At 44.5% G+C, this 20,506-nt stretch overlaps 1 protein-coding gene across 2 annotated transcripts in view; it reads right to left on the bottom strand.

The window, feature by feature from the left end:
* ralaa (v-ral simian leukemia viral oncogene homolog Aa (ras related)) overlaps positions 1 to 20,506 on the bottom strand; it is a 100,035-nt gene that overhangs the window by 78,551 nt on the left and 978 nt on the right. Inside the window, exon 1 of one of the 2 annotated variants that reach the window (XM_072467234.1) lies at positions 17,775 to 17,794. The exons of the other annotated variant lie outside the window; for it this stretch is intronic. The gene's annotated coding sequence lies outside the window, so the exon portion shown is untranslated. Of the gene's footprint in view, positions 1 to 17,774; positions 17,795 to 20,506 lie in introns of those variants that run through there. 2 annotated transcript variants of the gene reach the window in all.

Raw genomic sequence — 20,506 nt, 5'->3', positions numbered from 1 at the left:
TTCAATTCCCGTACCAGCCTCCCAGAACAGGTGCTGGAATGTGGCGACTAGGGGCTTTTCACAGTAACTTCATTGAAACCTACCTGTGACAATAAGCAATTATTATTATTATTATTATTAGGTACAGAGGGACGTGAATCAGTAAATTCTGGTGGAAGGAGGGGTAGAATTGCCAAGTTGTGACTGGTTTCAACAAAAACCCTAACTTGCAGTCTTAAAATCCTCAATATTGTACGGCAAGGCATTTTAGAAAACATTAGAAAGCCAGCGGCCAAACTGAATATTAATAGGCTGATTGAAAAGATTGAGAATTTCCTTATAATCGTGTACAAAGCTCATTGAAATCGTTAACACTTTGGTGCTTTAGAAAGGAGCATACATGAACCCTATATTTTAAAAATGACATGGGCGAAGCTTCCCCTTAATAATTGTTGTTACTTTATTACAATTCAACATAGGCGATAGACAAGGTTAAGGCTGGCAGGTTGAAAGGCAGAGGTTGGTAGACTTAATCTTGGAGGTGGATCGGCAGTACTCCACAGCCCCTATGACAGAGTTGTTGGCAGAGAGAAAGATGCTACAAATGATGTTTGAGCTTGAATCAATGGGGAAACGCGGTGAGCCAGCTTTGTCGTTTGAGAGGGATATTTTAGGAGTACAAAAGATAAAGAGAGACGATTATTGGCTCACCAATTGAGATGGCAGGCAGCCACACAGGAAATAGCTCAGGGTAAAGAGGAGGAGGGAGCTGGTTAATGCCCTGAATAAGATTAATGGCGCTTTCGAGGGCTATACAAATCTGAACTGCCGAAGGATGGCTTGGAGATGGAGCGATTTTGGGGCGGATTGGTCTTCCCAGTGGTAGAAAGGGTGATGAAAACGGGCTGGGGGAAGTTATGGGCTGTATTGGTTCCATACATTCAGGGAAAAGCACCGGAGCCAGATGGTTTTCTGGACAAATTTTACCAACAGTTTGAGACCTGGTTGGCAGCGCACTTACTGGGAATGTTCAATGACTCTCTGCTGAGAAGGGTGCTGCTGGCCACACTGACGCAGGCCTCAATTTCTCGCTACAGAAAAACGGCAAAGGTCCCCTTGAGTGTAGATCTTAAGCCTATTTCACTATTCAACACGGTTGCAAAAAGATTCTGGCAAATAATTGGGGGGGGGGGGGGGGGGGGGGGCGCCACCAGAAGTGTTCAGGGGTTCATGGATAGGTTTTCACTGCCTGGGTTGGACGCAATGTATAGGAAGGGGTTCAGAGGTTCATGGATTTGTTTGTGGAAGATAGATTGCAAATTTAGAGGAGAAATTTCAACTCCGAGGAGGAGTGCATTCAGGTACTTGCTGGTGAGGAACTTTATTCTTAAAAGGTTGTCCTCGTTCACTCAGTTGCCGAGACCCACACTAATAGATTGGATGCCATCACGGAATGCGATGGGGTAGGGAATATCTCCGATAAGAGTGTTTGATAGAGACAGGAAACCATCACTAGAAGAGGTGATGGGAAGTGGGAATTAGAGCTGGGCCTGGGGCTAGAGGGAGGGATGTAGAGTGAGATCCTGCATAAAGTGAACTTTATCTCCTCTTGCACTAGGTGGAGGCCGATTACACAAGTGCACTCTTATGAGTGGGTTCTTCTGAAGTGGAGGACAGGCGCGAGCGCTGTTCAGGGGGGCCTGTGATTCATTCTCTGGTCTTACCCCAAGTTAGCTGGCTTCTGGGTCTCATTTTTTGAGATCACGTTAGGGCCATTGGGGTCAACCTAGAGCCATGGCCACTGGTGGCAATCTTTGGGGTGTCAGACTCCCCAGAGCTCCGGGGGGGGGGGGGGGGGGGGGGGGGGGGGGCACTGACGTTTTGGTCTTTGCCTCCTTGGTGGCTCGGAGGAGAGACCTGCTTGGACAGAGGTGCCACCTAGGACCTCGGCATGCGACCGTACAGAATTTCTGGAATTGGGAAAGATTAAATATACCGAGAGAGGGTCAGAAGAAATGGTCTATTCTAGCTGGATGCTGTTCATCGATTTTGTTAAGGACCTGTTCGTGTTCAGCAGTTAGGGGGATTTGGGGGGGGGGGGGGGGGGGGGGGGGCGGATAGTGGCTGATACTTTGTTAAAAAGAAAAATGACAAACTGTTTGTATGATATAGTTAAGCCTCTGTAAGAACTTGATAATTAAAAACACAGGGGATAGAAATTACGACTAGGCCATTCAGCCTGCTCCACCATTCATTATCATAGCGGATTATCCAACTCAGCCTGTTCATTTCTTGCCCCCCCCCCCCACCCCAAATCCATTGACTCCTCTCACCCCAAGAGCTATATCTAACTCCTTGATAACATACAATGTTTTTGGGCATCAACTACATCCAATGGAAGCAAATTCAACAGGCTCTGGGTGAAGTAATTTCTCATCTGTTGGTTTACCCTGTATCTTCAGACTGTTGACCCCTGGTTCTGGACTCCCCTCACCATTGGGAACATCACTCCTGCATCTATCCTGCCCAGTTAGCATTTTATAGGTTTCTAAGAAATCCTCCTTCATTCCTCTGAACCCAGCGAGTATAATCCTAACCGACTCAATCTCTCCTCATACATCAGTCCCACCATCCCAGGGATCAGTCCGGTAAACCTTCACTGCACCACTCTATAGTAAGAACATCCTTCCTCAGATCAGGAGACCAAAATTGCTCACAATATTCCAGGATCATCAGAAAGGTCTGGATCGGAGTAGAGACTCAAAAGCAGTAGAAACTATCTACCTGGATTCTAGAGTGAAATCTGACAGCACGACAGAGCAGATCAGAGCTGTTCACAAGCCCTGCACCAATGAGATAGATGACAGCAAAGGTTGGTGTTGAGACAGAACAAGGTGCTGACGCCAGAACTGCATGTGTATTTTTATAGAAATAGTTGTTAATTGTCTAAGAAATAAAGTTGAATAACAAATTATGTTTGTTTCTAATTTCCATATTCTAGATAAGATGCAGTATTATTGAGAGGTTGACATAATGGCCAGCCTCTTTATTGAGGGAGCTGCTCACCTACCATAGCTTTAAAATTGCATCTAATGCAAAATTGGGGTTGGTTTTAAAGGGGAGCCTGCAATCTCAGAGGGAGGGAGGGAGAGCTGATTGCTGACGAAGACTGCATTAAACCAGATCCAGCCAGAGGCAATTCATTACATCAGCTTTAATTGGTAGTGTGACTAAATAACAATTACGATGTCAAATGATGTTTAACCCCACATTTCCAGTCAGTCTTAAAACTTTCTTGAAGGACAGGCAATACAGCCCATCACTGAAGGACATACTCTAGTCTCAGGCTGCCTTGTTGTTAAATCACCCCAAAGACCTGATCATTCGGACAGCTGGTCAGGCAACTTGCAGAGGCTTTTATCTCCTGGCAGTGACAGCTGAGAAATTAACGCAATCTTACAATTTACTGGTCTTTAAAATTAATAGAAAACTGGTTTGTAAAACGATTCCCGATTCTCAATTTGACAGTTGGAGAAAGAGTGCTTTTCCCAATGTAAGATTTAGGAGTTGTGATTCCTTGGGGATCAGTGGCTGTCTTGACTGCATATAGAGGTTGAGGCACCAGCTGTTTTAATGAAAATATATTTAAATTCATGGAAATTCAAACCTCAAAGCTGTGCCTACCTTATCCATCTCACCACCTGGACATCAGTCCATCACAGATTTCACTCAACCAGAGCTTTCAAATCGGACATTTATTTTTCCTCCCCACATGCTGTCTCCTCTCCACTCCGCAAGCATTTCAAAGCATAACTATTATAATTTGGCATGTAACCACACTTATGTAGCTTAGTCTTACCCTCCTCAAACCCTCCAGAGTAGAAACATTCTCTCAGAATGCCCCCACAGAATCTAATAGGTTTCAAATTCCAATGAGTATTAGGTCCAACCTTTACATGTATATTTCGACTGCTGCGCCGGTTCGGAGCCCATCACTTCCATTTACCCGTATTCCTCTAAAATCCTCCCAGTCATTATACCCAATCCTTCAGCAGCTTTCCTGCTGCAACCCCGGCTCAACATATCCCTCCACAGCTTTGCCCTGCAATATCCAAGCTGTCATGTCAATACATGTGCCATGTCTTGTCTCCATGTTCAATTTCATCAGGACTGCTCCTCAGAAATTCCAAATATTGCTGTAGCTCTCGTCTGCTAAACACTCTTGAAAATCAACATTAACCACATCTTAAATCACCTTCATTAATGCTTCCTTCCCCTACAAATCGAGAATTTTAAAAAGGCACAATAGAAATTAAAGTAATTCTAACAAACTGTTCCAGCTACACATGATCACAAGTCAACTCAACTCCAGGATTGCTCTAAGCTACATAGATCTCTCCTCCAGTTGTAACAAGAGAAATATTTATTCATAAGAGTATAACACAAATAGGATGTGGCCATTCAAATCTGCTCCACCATTCAATATCATGACTGATCCAATTGTGGCCTGTACTCCATTTTCTTACCTGCCCCCATCACCCTCGTCAATCACAAATCTGTCCAACTCAGACTTTAATTTATTCAATGACCCAACCTCCCCTCATTGGTCAAGAACGGAATTCTAAACACGAATAACTCTCAGGAGAAGAAATTCCTCATCTTAGTCAAATGAGACACCGATTTTGAAACTGCACCCCATAGTTCTAGATCTTACCCTCACTAAGGAAACATCCTCTCAGAATCCATCCTGCCAAGCCCCATCAGAATCAAGTCACCTCATTCTTCTAAACTCCAATGGAGTATAGATTCAACCTGCTCATCATTTCCTCATCCCAGGAATCAGCCTAATGAACTGTCTCTAAACTGTTTTCAATGCAAGTATATATATCCCTACTTCAAAAAGACCAAAACTGTACACTACACCAGATGTGGTCTCCCAAAACCCTGCACAACTGTAGCAAGACCTCCCTGCTTTCGTACGCCACCTCTCTTGCAACAAAGGCTAACATCCGTATGCCTTCCATAAGACCATAAGACATAGGAGCGGAAGTAAGGCCATTCGGCCCATCGAGTCCACTCCGCCATTCAATCATGGCTGATTTCAACTCCATTTACCCGCTCTCTCTCCATAGCCCTTAATTCCTTGAGAAATCAAGAATTTATCAACTTCTGTCTTAAAGACACTCAACGTCCCGGCCTCCACCGCCCTCTGTGGCAATGAATTCCACAGACCCACCACTCTCTGGCTGAAGAAATTTCTCCTCATCTGTTCTAAAGTGACTCCCTTTTATTCTAAGACTGTGCCCCCGGGTCCTAGTCTCCCCTGCTAATGGAAACAACTTCCCTACATCCACCTGATCTAAGCCATTCATTATCTTGTAAGTTTCTATTAGATCTCCCCTCAACCTCCTAAACTCCAATGAATATAATCCCAGGATCCTCAGACGTTCATCGTATGTTAGGCCTACCATTCCTGGGATCATCCGTGTGAATCTCTGCTGGACCCGCTCCAGTGCCAGTATGTCCTTCCTGAGGTGTGGGGCCCAAAATTGCTCTCAGTATTCTAAATGGGGCCTAACTAATGCTTTATAAAGCTTCAGAAGTACATCCCTGCTTTTATATTCCAAGCCTCTTGAGATGAATGACAACATTGCATTTGCTCGACAACATTGCATTTGCTTGCCAATTTGCTTCCCAATTACTTGCTGTACCCGAATGCTTACTTTTGATTCATGTACAAGAACACCCAAACCCCTCTATTCTAGACTCTCTCCATGGGATGTGGGAATCACTAGCTAGGCTAGTATTTGTTGTCTATCCCAAATGTTTGAGGTTATGAGCCACCTTCTGAATTATTACAGTCCATGTCATGAAGGTGTTCCCACGGTGCTGCTCATAATTAAAGATCCAGGATCTTGATCCATGACAATGAAGGAACAACAATATATTTCCAAGTCAGGGTAGTGAGAGACTTGGGTGGCAACATTACCGTCCATCTAACATTGCCGTTCTAGGTAGACGAAGGTTGTGATATTGTCAAAGCAGCCTTGGCGAGTTGTTGCAATGCATCTAATAATCTAATATAAAGATACATAACAGTCCCATTAGGTTGGTGTTGGAGGGGATAAATGTGATAATGGATGGGATGCCAAACGGACTGCCTGGATCTGGATGGTATTCAGTTTGTGTTGTTAAAAGCAATTTCTGGCATTCCACTCACTCAACGTATGTGTCGGTGGTATTTGGGAGTCGATAGCGAGTCTCATTGCAAAATATTTGACCATATAGCCTACATAATGCACTTTTGAACAATCAATAAAATAAATAAGAGGGTGACAACCCCTGAAGGAGCACTAACAAAAAACTTTAAAAGGAAACGTTTTAAAACCATGTGACTGATTCAATTAAGTTACTGGCCAATTGTGACCCCCAAAATGCTTATGATGGACCATTAGATAAAGGTAATCTCTCTTCACACCACCCCACCATAGCAAAGGACACACTACCCCACCAAACCAGAGGGCAAGAGCCTCCCATGGATATATCCTTGTCCCCCTTCTATTTCTTATCTACATGCTGTCCCTTGGCAAGATCATGCAAGGTCAGGTTTCACCTATATGCAAAAAACGTTTTCACCACCACCTGCCTCTGCTTGACTGCCCATGTTGTCAGACTGCTTGTTCAATATCAAGTGCTCCAAGGAGGACGTTCCTCCAAATAAACATTTTAAAGACCAAATTACTGAGCCTCCATTCCCATCCACTGATTCCATTCTCACCAACAGCTGTTTTAGGCAAAACAGACCATTTGCAACCTCAGCCTATTTGGTCCCACGCTGACCTTCTAACTTTATCTGTCTACGGTTACCTTCAGACTAGGCTATTCGTATGTTCTCCTGGCTGGCCTCCAATCTTCCGCCCTTCATAAATTTAAACTCATCCAAAATTCCACTACCCACATCCTAATGCCATTCTATTCACCCAATACTCCTGTACTCACTACCTCCATCAACTCCCACTCCACAGCCACAGTTTTAAAATTCTCATCCTGGTGCTCAAATCCTCCTTCAGCCTACAGATCTCCCGCAATGAGGAGAACGGTGCAATTCCCAATTCTAGTGTCTTGAGCACTTCCCCCATTTCCTTCAAACCAATGGCAGCTGTACCACCAGGCAGCACAAGTGATTAGCACTGTGGCTTCACAGCGCCAGGGTCCCAGGTTAGATTCCCTGCTAGGTCACTGTCTGTGCGGAGTCTGCACGTACTCCCCATGTCTGCGTGGGTTTCCTCTGTGTGCTCCGGTTTCCTCCCACAGTCCAAAGACATGCGGGTTAGGTGGATTGGCCATGATAAATTGCCCTTAGTGACCACAAAAGATTAGGAGGGGTTACGGGGATAGGGTGGAAGTGAGGGCTTAAGTGGGTTGGTGCAGACTTGATGGGCCGAATGGCCTCCTTCTACACGGTTCTATCTTGGCCCCTGTTTGAACTGCCCGCCCTGAACCTCTCCACTTGTTTGTCCTTTTCTTTTCAAAATACAAATTTAGTGTACCCAATTCATTTTTCCCAATTAAGGGGCAATTTAGCGTGACCAATCCACCTACCCTGCACATCTTTGGGCTGTGGGGGCAAAAACCACGCAAACATGGGGAGAATGTGCAAATTCCACACGGACAGTGACCTCGGGCCAGGATCGAACCTGGGACCGTGGCACCGTGAGGCAGCAGTGCTAACCGCTGTGCCACCATGCTGCCTTGTTCTTCCTTTTCTAAGGTATCCCTTAAAGTCTACCTCTGGTCAGCCTTTTGGTAACTGACATGCTTGTTCGGTGAATTGGACATTGAATACTCCTTCAGTGTACCCAAACAGGCACCGTAATGTAGCGACTAGAGGATTTTTACATTAACTTCATTGCAGTGTTAACGTAAGCCTATTTGTGAAACTAATAATTATTGAACCTTTCCTAACATCTCCTTTGGTTTGGTGTCATTTTTGACTGGTGCTCCTGTAGAGCACGTTGGAAAATTTAAGTTTATGTTGAAGTCACTACATTAATGCATTCACCTCAATTATTTTTTCTACACAGAGCTTTAGATTTAAATGTTAATCACCAAGGTTAGTGAAGTAACAGTGTGATATCCCATGATATTTTTGTAACCTGCTACAATGAGCATACAACAGTAACTTGCCACTTTTACTTTAAGGGTGGGTTGGGACAGGGAAGGAAAAGAAATGATAAAGTGCTGCACAACATTGTGTCTTCAAATTTTGCTTTATACAACTGAGTGGAAACAGTCAATCCTACAGCTAAGCCTGTCAAGTTTATATATCAAGGAAAATCTAATCATTTTAAAAAGGTTATGCTAGCTCCTGCCAGTAGCACAGGGCTAAATCGCTGGCTTTGAAAGCAGACCAAGGAAGGCCAGCAGCACGGTTCAATACCCGTAACAGCCTCCCTGAACAGGCGCCGGAATGTGGCGACTAGGGGCTTTTCACAGTAACTTCATTTGAAGCCTACTTGTGACAATAAGCGATTTTCATTACATAAGCATATTCAAGCAGAATCACAGATGTTCCATAACATTACATCAACTGAGACAGAACTGTACTCTGGCCAAGACTGAATCATAGACCAGCTGATCTTCATTTCTCAAGTTCAAACGGTCACCATCTTTTTAAAAAAGCCAATTAATAACAAAATGTCAGTGAGTCTTTGTCACTTACTTTATTATTGGCACAATTGCTGACCTGCAAAATACCATTGTACGGTGTGATACCATGAATATCCTAGAGTTAACATTGACCAGCAGCTGAACTCAACAAGTCATAACATCTTTCTTTGCAACAGCAGGATAATAGAGGCTGGGTATTGTGCATCAAATGGCTCATCTGATCTCTCACAGCCACTATCGCTAAAGGTTCAAGTTAGTAGAACATTCACCAGTTGCTCGGATGGGTTCATCCACAAAAAAAAAAAAAAAAAAAAAAAAAAAAAAAAAAAAAAAAAAAAAAAAAAAAAAAAATCAGCATTAGCACTGCTGCCTCATGGCGCGAGGACCCGGGTTCAATCCAGGTGCCTTTTGCACATTCTCCCCCTGACTGCATGGGTCTCACTTCCACAACCCAAAAGATGTGGCAGGTAAGTGAACTGGCCACATTAAATTGCCCCTTAATTGGAAGAAAATTATTGGATACTCCAAATTTATTTTAAAACAAGGAAGAATCAGCAGTGGCGAACACTGCTGCCTCAGTGCCAGAGACACGTTAAATTCTTACCTTGGGTGATTGTGTATGGAGTTTGCACATTTGCCTAGTGTCTGCGTGAGTTTCTTCTGGGTGCTCCAGTTTCCTCCCACAGTCCAAAGATGTGTAGGTTAGGTGGGGTATTGGGCTGGGGGAGTGGGCCCAGATAGGGTGCTGAGTGTTGGTGCAGACTCGAAGGGCCAAATGGCCTCCTTCTGCACGGTAGGGATTCTATGGATACACTATCCACACTGCTCAAAAGTCCCTGAACTAGTGTCCATCTCCACCAGCACTTAACATATTTGCAATGTGCACAGAATGGACAGCAACAACTCAGCTTTGCTGAACAGCAACTTACAACCCCCAGACCATTCAACAGTACAGAACAGCAATAGGGCGAGTGTACCATCATCTCCAACTTACTTGCCACTTGGGAGTTATTCCTTCAAAACCCTGGCTGTACCTCTAACACCATCACAAGGCTGCCACAGTTCAAGTTGGCAGCCTCATCTTCTCAGAACTACAGATACCAAAATACAATCTTTCAAGCACATCTGACATCCAGGGTCAACTTTTTAAAAAAAAAGACTGAATGGAGAACTGATGTTAGTGTTCCCAATCACCACCAGGGCCAACTTTGCTTCGTGTGAGAGTGGCAAAGCAGAGCAGGAAAAAGGAGATGCACAAATAAAAATGAAAACTGCTTGAGCTGCAAGTTCATTTCTGGAGGGGGAAAAAAGCTTAGTAAAATGACAATCCTTCAGATTACATAATTCAAGAACTTCCTTTCAGTTAATTTCAAAAAAGTGCACCTAGTGCATGGCAGCCTCTGCAATAACAAGATTATGGTTACAGTCAAAGGGCCTCTCCAACCAAGGTTGGAGAAATTGAACCATGAAAAATTGAACGACTTTGAAGAATGCAACTTGACAATTGTCATTTACGAATTTACTGGGATTTTCTTCTGTTAAACGATGATGTCATTGTGGCCAACTTAATTTCCATAGATCAACATGAACACACACACTAAATATTATTGGTCAAACGTAGGTTTTTTGATGGGAACAGAAAATGGAGGGCAAAGGAATCGCTTAAGCTGCAAGCTCAGTAAGAATGTTTAAAATAGTCACTAAGGAGGGCACATGAACAATTTAGGAAAGGTTAACAGCAACTGTTCTAAAACACAATATAGGAAAACAATTTGATAGCATCAACAATTAAAGTTATAGTGTGGCAAATAGAAGTCCTATAATTGGGGCTCAACTAAATCCCTGGCTCGGTGGTAGTAATGGTGGAGTGGGAGTATATGCCAACCATGAGGTTGCAGAATGTGGTGGGAGTACAATACTGCTGCTGATGGTCCGCAGTGACTCATGGAAGCCCAGTCTCGAGTTGCTAGATCTGTTCGAAGTTTATCCCATTTAACATGGTGTTAGTGCTACACAACATGATCACTTCTACTGATACTGCCCTGAACAGATGCATCTCTAGCAGGCAGGTTGGTGAGGATCAGGTCAAGTATGTCTCTCCCCATTGGTTCCTTCCACCTGCTACAAACCAAATCTTGAAGCAATATCCTTTAAAACCCAGCCAGCTCTGTCTGTGGTGGTACTACCAAACCACTCGGTGACATTGAAGCCCTCCACCCAGAGTATATTATGTTTCCTTGCCACCCTCAGTGCTTCTCCAAGTGGTGTTCAACATGGAGGAGTACTGATTCAACAGCTGATGGTGGACAGTGCATGGTGTTCAGCAGGAGGCTTCCCCGCCCATGTTTAACCTGAAGCCATGAGACTTTGTGGGGTCCAGAGTTGATGTTGAGGACTCCCAGGGCAACTCCCACCTGACTGTATAACATGGTGCTGCCATCTCTTTTGGGTCTGTCTTGCTGGAGACACAGCATGTCCGGGACAGTCATACTCATAGAATCATATCATACAGATGGAATCATACTGTACAGATATTAGGCAGTTGCTGGACTCGTTTGAGACAGCTCACCCAACTTTGGCACAAGCCCCCAGATGTTTGTAAGGAGGACTTTGCAGAGTCAACAGGGCTGGCTTTGCCGTTGTCATTTCCAGTGCCTGGGTCGGCGCTGAATATTTCATAATGAATGGTAAAAACAAAAATATTTACACTTTGGAAGCAGAGTGCATGGATCTCTGTCAATAGTGCAATCAGCATACACCTCAGTCACTCACTTGTCTTTGTACACCACTTAAGTCATACAGGAAGGAAAAAAATACTATGCGGATGAAAATCAGAGTGTGGCAACTCAAGAGTGTGGGCAACAAAATGTCTTGTGGGCTGCACTCTATCGGGATTGGTTGCATGTGGCCAGTGGGCTGCAGGTTACGCACTGCTGATTTCTTGGCTTCATAGAGTAGTTGAGGATTAGGAAAGTGGCAATAAGAACAAACCACTCTTCTGGAAGTTAGTTTCAGCAATGACAACCTGAAAGATCAATTACAGTTCAGGGCAAATAGTGAAAAGAACAAAGTGGAGTCATGTGGATTCTGTGAGTATGACTGTCCCGGACATCCTGTCTCACCAGCAAGACAGACCCAACAGAGATGGCAGCACAGTGGTATACAGTCAGGTGGGATTTGCCCTGGGAGTCCTCAACATCTGGACCCCACAATGTCTCATGGCTTCAGGTTAAACATGGGCAAGGAAGCCTCCTGCTGAATACCATGCACCGTCCACCATCAGCTGTTGAATCAGTACTCCTCCATGTTGAACACCACTTGGAGAAGCACTGAGGATGGCAAGGAAGCATATACTCTGGGTGGAGGACTTCAATGTCACCAAGAGAGTGGTTTGGTAGTACTACCACAGACAGAGCTGGCTGGGTTTTAAAGGATATTGCTTCTAGACTTGGTTTGTAGCAGGTGGAGGGAACCAATAGGGAGAGACATACTTGACCCGATCCTCACCAACCTGCCTGCTACAGATTCATCTGTCCAGGACAGTATCGGTAGAAGTGATCATCATGTTGTGTAGCACTATCACCATGTTAAATGGGATAAACTTCAAACAGATCTAGCAACTCAAGACTGGGCCTCCATGAGGCACTGCTGGCCATCAGCAGCAGTATTGTACTCCACCACATTCTGCAACCTCATGGTTCAGCATATACTCCCACTCCACCATTACTACCACCAAGCCAGGGATTCAACCTTGGTTCAGTTAAGAGTGGAGAGCATTCCAGGAGCAACACTTATGCATACTAAAAATGAGGTGTCAACTTAGTGAAGCTACAAGACAGGACTTGCGTGCCAAACAGCAAAAGCAGCAAGTAAGAGTTAAACAATTCCATAACGAATGCATCAGACCAAAACTCTTGCAGTCCTGCCACATCCAGCCTTGAATGGTGCTGGGACAATTAAACAACTTTCTGGAGGATATCCCCACCTCAAATGATGGAGGAGCCCAGCACATCTGTGTAAAAGACTGAAGCATTCGCAACAATCTTCAGCCAGAAGTGCCGAGTGGATGATCCATCTCGGGCATCTCTGGAGGTTCCCAGCATCACAGATGCCAGTCTCCAGCCATTACAATTAATTCAGGTAATAAAAAACAGCTGAAGGCACTGGATACTGCAAAGGCTATGGGCCCTGACAATATTCCCGTTATAGTACTGAAGACTGCTCCAGAACTTATTGCATCCCTAGCCAAGCAGTCCCAGGACAGCAACAACATTGGCATCTACCCAGCAATGTGAAAAATTGCCAGGTGTGTCCTGTACACAAGTAACAGGACAAATGCAACCCAGCCAATTACCACACCATCAGTCTACTCTCCATCAGCAAAGTGCTATCAAGTGGCACTTACTCAGCAATAACCTGATCACGGATGCTCAGTTTGGATTCCACCAGGGTCACTCAGCTCCTGACCTCCTTACAGCCTTGGTTCAAACATGGACAGAAAGGCAGAATCCTAGAGGCGAGGCAAAAAAGTGACTGCCCTTGACATCAAGGCAACATTTGACTGAGTATGGCATCAAGAAGCTCAAGCAAAACTGAGCCAATGGGAATCAGGGGGGAAACTCTCTGCTGGTTGGAGTCATACCTGGCACAAAAGATGGTTATGCTGGAGGTCAATCATCTCAGCTCCAGGACATCACTGCAGGAGCTCCTCAGAGTAGCGTCCTAGGTCCAACCATCTTCAGCTGCTTCATCAATGACCTACCTTCCATCATAAGGTCAGAAGTGGGAATGGTCGCAGATGACTGTACAATGTTCAGCACCATTCACAACTTCAGATAATGAAGCAGTACATGTCCAAAAGCAAATAGACCTGGACAATGTCCAGGCTTGGGCTGACAAGTGGCAAGTTGCATTTGCATCTGGGCAGCACGGTTGCACAGTGGATTAGCCCTGCGGCCTCATGGCGCTGAGGTCCCAGGTTCGATCCCAGCTCTGGGTCCCCGGCCGTGTGGAGTTTGCACCTTCTCCCTGTGTTTGCGTGGGTCTCGCCCCTCAACCCAAAGATGTGCAGGCTAGGTGGATTGGCCACGCTAAATTGCCCCTTGCCCCTTAATTGGAAAAAATGAATTGGGTACTCAAATTTTTTTTTTAAAGTTGCATTCGCGTCACACAAGTGCCAAACAACAACCATCTCCTGCAAGACAGGATCTAACCATCGCCCCATGACATTCAATAACATGATAGTCATTGAACCCCCCCCCAAAACTGAACTGGACTAGCCACATTATACTGTGGCTAGAGGAGGTCAAAGGCATCTACAAGGCACAAGTCAGGAATGTAATAGGGAGGGAGTTCCAGGATTTTGATACAGCAATAACATGATAGTCATTGAACCCCCCCCCCCCCCCCCCCCCTCACCAAAACTGAACTGGGGGGGGGGTTCAATGACTATCATGTTATTGCTGTGTCAACTTGCTTGGATGATGCCGCTCCATGCATGGAATGATCTGCCTGGTCTGTACGCAGAACAATACTTTTCACCGTACCTCGGTACACGTGACAATAAAACAAATCCAAATCATCTACAAGATATACTGCAGGAACTCGCCACACTGCAGGAACACGGCAGTTTCCTTTGGCACCACTTCCCAAACACTACTATCCAGAAGATATAGAGCAGCAGATACTTGGGAACCCCACTACCTAGAGGTTCCCCTCCAAAGTCACTCTCCACCCTGACTTGGAAATATATCACCATTCCTTCACTGTTGCTGTGTCAAAATCCTGGAACTCCCTCCCTACTGTGGGTGTACCTACACCTCAGGGACATAGTTTTAAAAACATTTATCCATGCGATGCGGGCCAGCGTTTATTGCCCATCCCCGAGGGCATTTAAGAGTCAACCACACTGATGTGGATTTGGAGTCACATGTAGGTCAGACCATGCACGATCAACAAATTTCCTTCCCTAAAGTACATTAGTGAATCAGTTGGGTTTTTATGGCAATTGACAATGGTTTCATGGTCATCTTTATTTAGACTTAATTCCAGGTCTCTTTATGGAATTCAAATTTCACCATCTGCCATGGTAGGATTCAACCCGGGTCCTCAGAGGACGACTCTGGATTACTAGTCCAGCGACAATACCACTACCTCCCGAGCGGTTCAAGGCAGCTCACCACTACCTTCTGAAGAACTCTGGATGGACAATGAATGTGAGCCTAGCAAGCGACACCCACATCCCGTAAATAAATTTAAAAATAATTAAATGTACTTGATTCCATAGATCATGATTAGCGACCAAGCCCAACTTAAATCTTGCGACCCACTTGAGATGAAGGAAGGCCACAGATGCAGCCCACTCACTTGTCTTGGCTACCCAACACTACTACAAATGGACAGCCTCTTTCATCACCCTACACTGGACAGACTACATGATTGCATCTGCAGTATTTTATTTTAGAGAGGTGCTTGGTGGATAGAATGGAGTTTGGAAACTCCGATTATGCATTTAGTGTGAGTATGCAGCAGGGGATGGGAACAGTCAGCCACGAGGTTTGGAGGTTCTGCCAGGGCCCAAAGACCTGGTTGGTGTTGCCAGTAATTAGCTAGAACCATAAGATGTTGAAAAAAGGGGCTGGCTAGCAGAGCAATGGTCATGAGTGGAGGGTGACAGCAGAGAAGCAGTGTCACAAGTGCCCACATGGAAGCTGGTAATTTGCAAAAAAAAAAAAAAAAAAAAAGAGAAGGGACGCGAGGAAATCCTTTTCATACTAGAGTTGCTAGGATCTGGAAAGTACTGCCTAAGTGTGTGGTTGAGGCAGGGTCAATTGAAGCTTTCAAAGAGAACTGGACTATTATCTGAAAAATAAAAAATTGCAGTGATATGCAGAAAAGGCAGGTGAGTGGCATTAGGTGAACTGCATCTTCAGGGGGCTAGTAAGAGACATAATGGACCAAATGGTCTCCTGTGCTGTAACCGTTCTGTGATAGTGACCTCATCCTTGAGCACTACAAGCTCCAGCATATTGATGTGGAACAGGAAAGCTCTCAGAATACAACTTGGGATGATCAAAAAGAACCATTGCAGGGAGAACACGTCAGAAAATGGTCTGGCGATGTTAAGACAGTGAAACAAATAAGGGTGGGGCAGTGGAAGGGGATCAGAAGAGGAATGGAGTGATGTTGAATATGATCATAGAACCTACAGTGCAGAAGGAGGCTATTTGGCCCATTGAGTCCACACCAGCCCTTAAGCACCCCACCCAAGCCTCCATCCTATCCCTGTAACGCCACCTAACCTTTTGGACGCCAAGGAGCAATTTAGCATAGTCCAAAGATGTGCAGGATTGGCTGTGGGAGGAAACTGGAGCAAACCCACGCAGACACTGAGAAAGTGCAAACTCAACAGAGTTACCAGAGGCTGGAATTGAACCCGGGTCCCTGGAGCTGTGAGGCAGCAGTGCTAACCACTGCTGGAGGTATATGCCAGTGCACCTTTCGTGACTTAAGATTCAAGTGAAATGCATGAGTTTCAATTAATGATGCAAATTTACATTAAAGGTAAGACTACTTGGAATAGAATCATAGAACAGCTACAGAAATGGACAGTCAGCTTATTGTATTCATGCCTGCCTTCAGACAGCAACTTAGTTAGTTCTACTCCTTCCTTTTGGTGGGTGCATTGCTGCCTCACATGGCTAAATGGCCTCCTGCTGCACTGTAAATTCTAATCTATGATGTAGGCATTTCTTCAGAAATGGTTACCGAATCCCTTTTTGAAAGTTGAATCTGCCTCCACCACACAGTGCTTGCCTGATCATAACCACTTCCCACAAAAAAATCATGTCTATGAAGTACTTTAAAGGCACATTAATCCAAGTGATAGTTCATACAATATAAAGAGCAGAATTAGGCCATTTGGCCCAGCGAGTCTGCTCCGCCATTCGATCATGGCTGATCTCATCATAGCCTTAAATACACCATCCTGCCCCTTAAATACACCAACCTGCCCCTTCTCCATAATCCTTCACCCCATTACCAATTAAAAATCTGTCTAATTCCTCAAATTTACTCACTGTCCCAGCATCTACTGCACTCTTGGGGTAACAAATTCCAGATTCACAACCCTCAAGTAATTTCTCCTCAACACTTTTGCTACCTCTTATCCCCACAAGAGGAAGCATCTGCTCCACGTCTACTTTATCCATACCTTTTATCATCTTGTATACCTCAATTTGTTCGCCCCTCAATCTTCTAAACTCTAGGAGAGTACAAGTCTAAACTGCTCATCACTCTGGGTGGGGTAATAGGAGTAGAAATATTAGAGATGGCCATGACAATAGACAGCTGTTATAGAGGTATTGGGGTACGAGATAAGCTTGGAGGTGCCTGACATTTTATTCTTATCTCGCCATATGCTCAATCCGCCAAGTCTGGTGCAACGCAATATGGACAGTCACCTGGGATGAAGCCTCTCAGAGGAATGACACTGCATAGTAGAGTTAAACAGACAATAAGTATGGGCAGCGAGGGGAAGGGAATAAATAATGACAGCACTCCTCTTTTATATAAACTCAATTTTTGCTTAAAAGTTCTCATTTCTCATAGCAAAAGAAAAACTTTTAAACAATTTTCTTTCCCCATTAATACCAACTGTCTGCAGCCCGAATTCAATTCCAGAGATCAGCAAGCTCAGATCACAGCATTTTTGCTGCATTACACATCGCATCTAAACAGTTGCCTCTAAATGCATGCAACATTCGAAGGAGCGCCGTCAAGTTGCACTAAGACAGTTTCTACCAACAATTAAAACTGTTTTCACCCCCACAAACCAACGATTTGAGTGACTTGAAGACACATTTCGCAGCTACCTGACGCCTGCTTTAACCTGGGGTGTGGTCCTTATTGTACGAGCGGGCGAACAACAAGACCCGACGTCTGCAAATCGCTGAGACAATAGCGCAACACAAAGAATGCTTGCAACCTTAAGTTAAAAGCCTCCTCCATTCCGATTTTTGTCTATGAAACAAGGTTTACAAATAAAGCTGCGTGTAAACGAAAACCTCCCATTCACACTGCTGGTAAAACTAAATTAGGGTCGCTAAAATCCGCAGAAACCTTACCAGTTCGGGTTGAAATCGCCAATCAGAATCTCTCGACGCCTTAACCTCGTTAACACAGTCAAGTTAAACACGCCCTTCCAACCCACCCACCCCTCTCCTGACTGCATAAATCCCCCGGCATCAAGGGGGACGGGGACTGGACATAGCTTGTTGCCACACGAGCAAGAGCACAGGACGCCAAGTCTCGATAGCACCTACTGCAAGTAAGTGGGTCACCAGATATGTCGGAAAAACAAAATTCGAATATCCAACCATATTACACCACATTCACACGGCATGTCCTACAAAAGTCTCCTCATTCACACGGAGGAACGTCTGACAGATTCGGGAGTGTGCTTCCACAAGCTAGTCACGCAAAAACCTGATATTCTTACAGGAATGCACCTTCAGCCAAACCTCAAGCTGCTCCATCACCGTCCCACCAGCAAAACAGACCCACCACAGGGGGCAGTATGAATTGGGAGCCCTCAAACATGGATTCCAGACCCCATGAAGTTTCATGCAAGGACACAAAGTCCATCATTAAGACTGGCTCTGCAGTGTTGACAAAGAGGCCTGAAGGACATCTGCCAGATTGGATGTGCAGGAGATGGCGCAACAACCAACATGACAACCACATTTTCACAAGTGACAACTGCACAGGTCTTGGAGACCAAGTTCTTCACATGGAGGACACTTTTGATCATGTTGCATCGTAGTTGATAATATTGATCATGGTAGTCCCTACCATGCCCAATGGGATTGATTCAAACCAAATCCAGAAGCTCAAGACTGGCCATCCACGAGATGATATAGACCGACAGAAGCAAAATCTTATCCAACCACAGTCTAACGGCCTAGCATATCCCTCTCCAAACTTACTGACCAAACTTTTGGGGAAAGCTACAACACAGGACTAAAGATAAACTGTAACTAAGATAAACTGTAAAAGCAGCATGCCATAGACAGAGCTCAGCAATTCCACAATCAATTGATCAGGTTAAAAACTCTGCAGTTTTGCCACATCCGGTGATCAGAGGTGGACAATTATGTAACAGGAGGATAGAGCCTCTTTGCAAACATCTTCAGTCAGAATTGACAAGTCGATAATCCCTCTCGGTCTGCTGAGGTCTCCAGCATCAAATGCCAGCCTTCAGACAACTCTATTTACTCCACATAAGAAAGGCACTCAATAAAGCAATGGACCGCAGCGACATCCTGACTCTTGCTGAACGCTAGTGCTCCAGAACTAGCCACACCGAGCTAAATTAATCCAATACAGCATAAACACTGGCACCTACCTGACAATGAAAAAATTATTCAAATAAATCCAGCGTACAAGCAGCAGGACAAAATCCAATCTGACAAGTTAACTCTCCATTTAAATGATAGTTGGTATTGCCTGCTGATAGACCTATAAAACAGTATTAAGACAACAATAACCTGCTCAATGCTAAGTTTGCAAAAGAAGACCATTGTGGGCTATTGGAAACCAATTATCTCAGCTCGCAGGACATGCTCGCAAGAGTTGCTCAGGGAAGTATACTACACCTAAATATTCTCAGTCACTCCCAACGATCTTTCCTCCTTCACAAGGTCAGAAGTGCGGTTGTTTGCAGATGATTGCAGTGTTCACATGACAATTCCTCATCAGTTTGTGCCCATATGCACCAAGACATGGACAACATTCAGCCTTGGGCTGATAAATGACAAGTAGCAATCATGCTACTCAAGTGCCTGGAAATGACCACCGACCCACGACATGCATGGCATGACCATCGCTGAATCCCCCACTATCAACATTCTCAGGAGTTAACAAAACAGGACCAATCATACCATGATCAGTTTCAAAAGCAGAGGCTAGGAAATCTGCAGCAGGCAACTTGCCTCCTGATTCAAAGCCCATTCTCCATCTACAAGGCACAAATCAGGAGTGTGAATGAAGCACATGCTCCTCAGGCCTGGATCAGTGCAGTTCCAACAACCCTCAAGATGTTTGACACCTTCTGCTTGATCCTGGCCTGGTCAGGTGACACTCAAATCTTATGAATAAAACAGTGTCATTAATTTTACCACCTCTTAAATATGCCATTAACCTTCCTTGCTCCAAGGAGAACAATCCAACTATGCTCATATCTACACACATACCCCTTGTACTTGCTCAGGTAAATCTCTCATCCCTCCTACAGTGAGCTGGTCAGAATTGGACACAATACTGTTGCTTAGGCAATCTGTACTTGGAACAAAAAGCTTTTTTTGTAATTGGAGTAAATAAAGAAAAGAATGCAATATGAAGTTTAATTTATCTTTCGGGTCTAGGATATGCAGCGTATTATCAACAGAGTTAAACAGAAAATAAATGCAGAGGTAAATAAAGTGGATCATCTTGCTAATACATTCCAAGAGACAGGATGTTGTGCAGCCAAGGATGTGGGCAAAGTCCACTGTAGGACTCAGGAAATATTACATTAAAGGGAGTCAGTCTGTTTTGGTAGATGTAAATGATTCCGAAGCACAATGTTAAAATAAAAGCTGGTGGCTTTACTCGTGCCTAGACCAAGATTATTCATTTCAATTGATGCTAAATTGGATCTTACTGTACTAAAAGGTCTACCTACACATGCACCAAAAAATACTTCAGAAGGATAAGAGTAAAGGCTTGAATTTCACCAGTCTCCATGTAGAGCACTTTTCAAGTAATCATTGCTGTAAATCAGGCATCACCTACGAATCTGAAGTTAAGCGATGCTGAA

Source organism: Scyliorhinus torazame, chromosome 11 (genome assembly GCF_047496885.1).
Source record: "Scyliorhinus torazame isolate Kashiwa2021f chromosome 11, sScyTor2.1, whole genome shotgun sequence".
NCBI lineage: Eukaryota > Metazoa > Chordata > Chondrichthyes > Carcharhiniformes > Scyliorhinidae > Scyliorhinus > Scyliorhinus torazame.
Note: the sequence above shows the minus strand (reverse complement) of the source record. Positions and strands in the feature narration are given on the sequence as shown.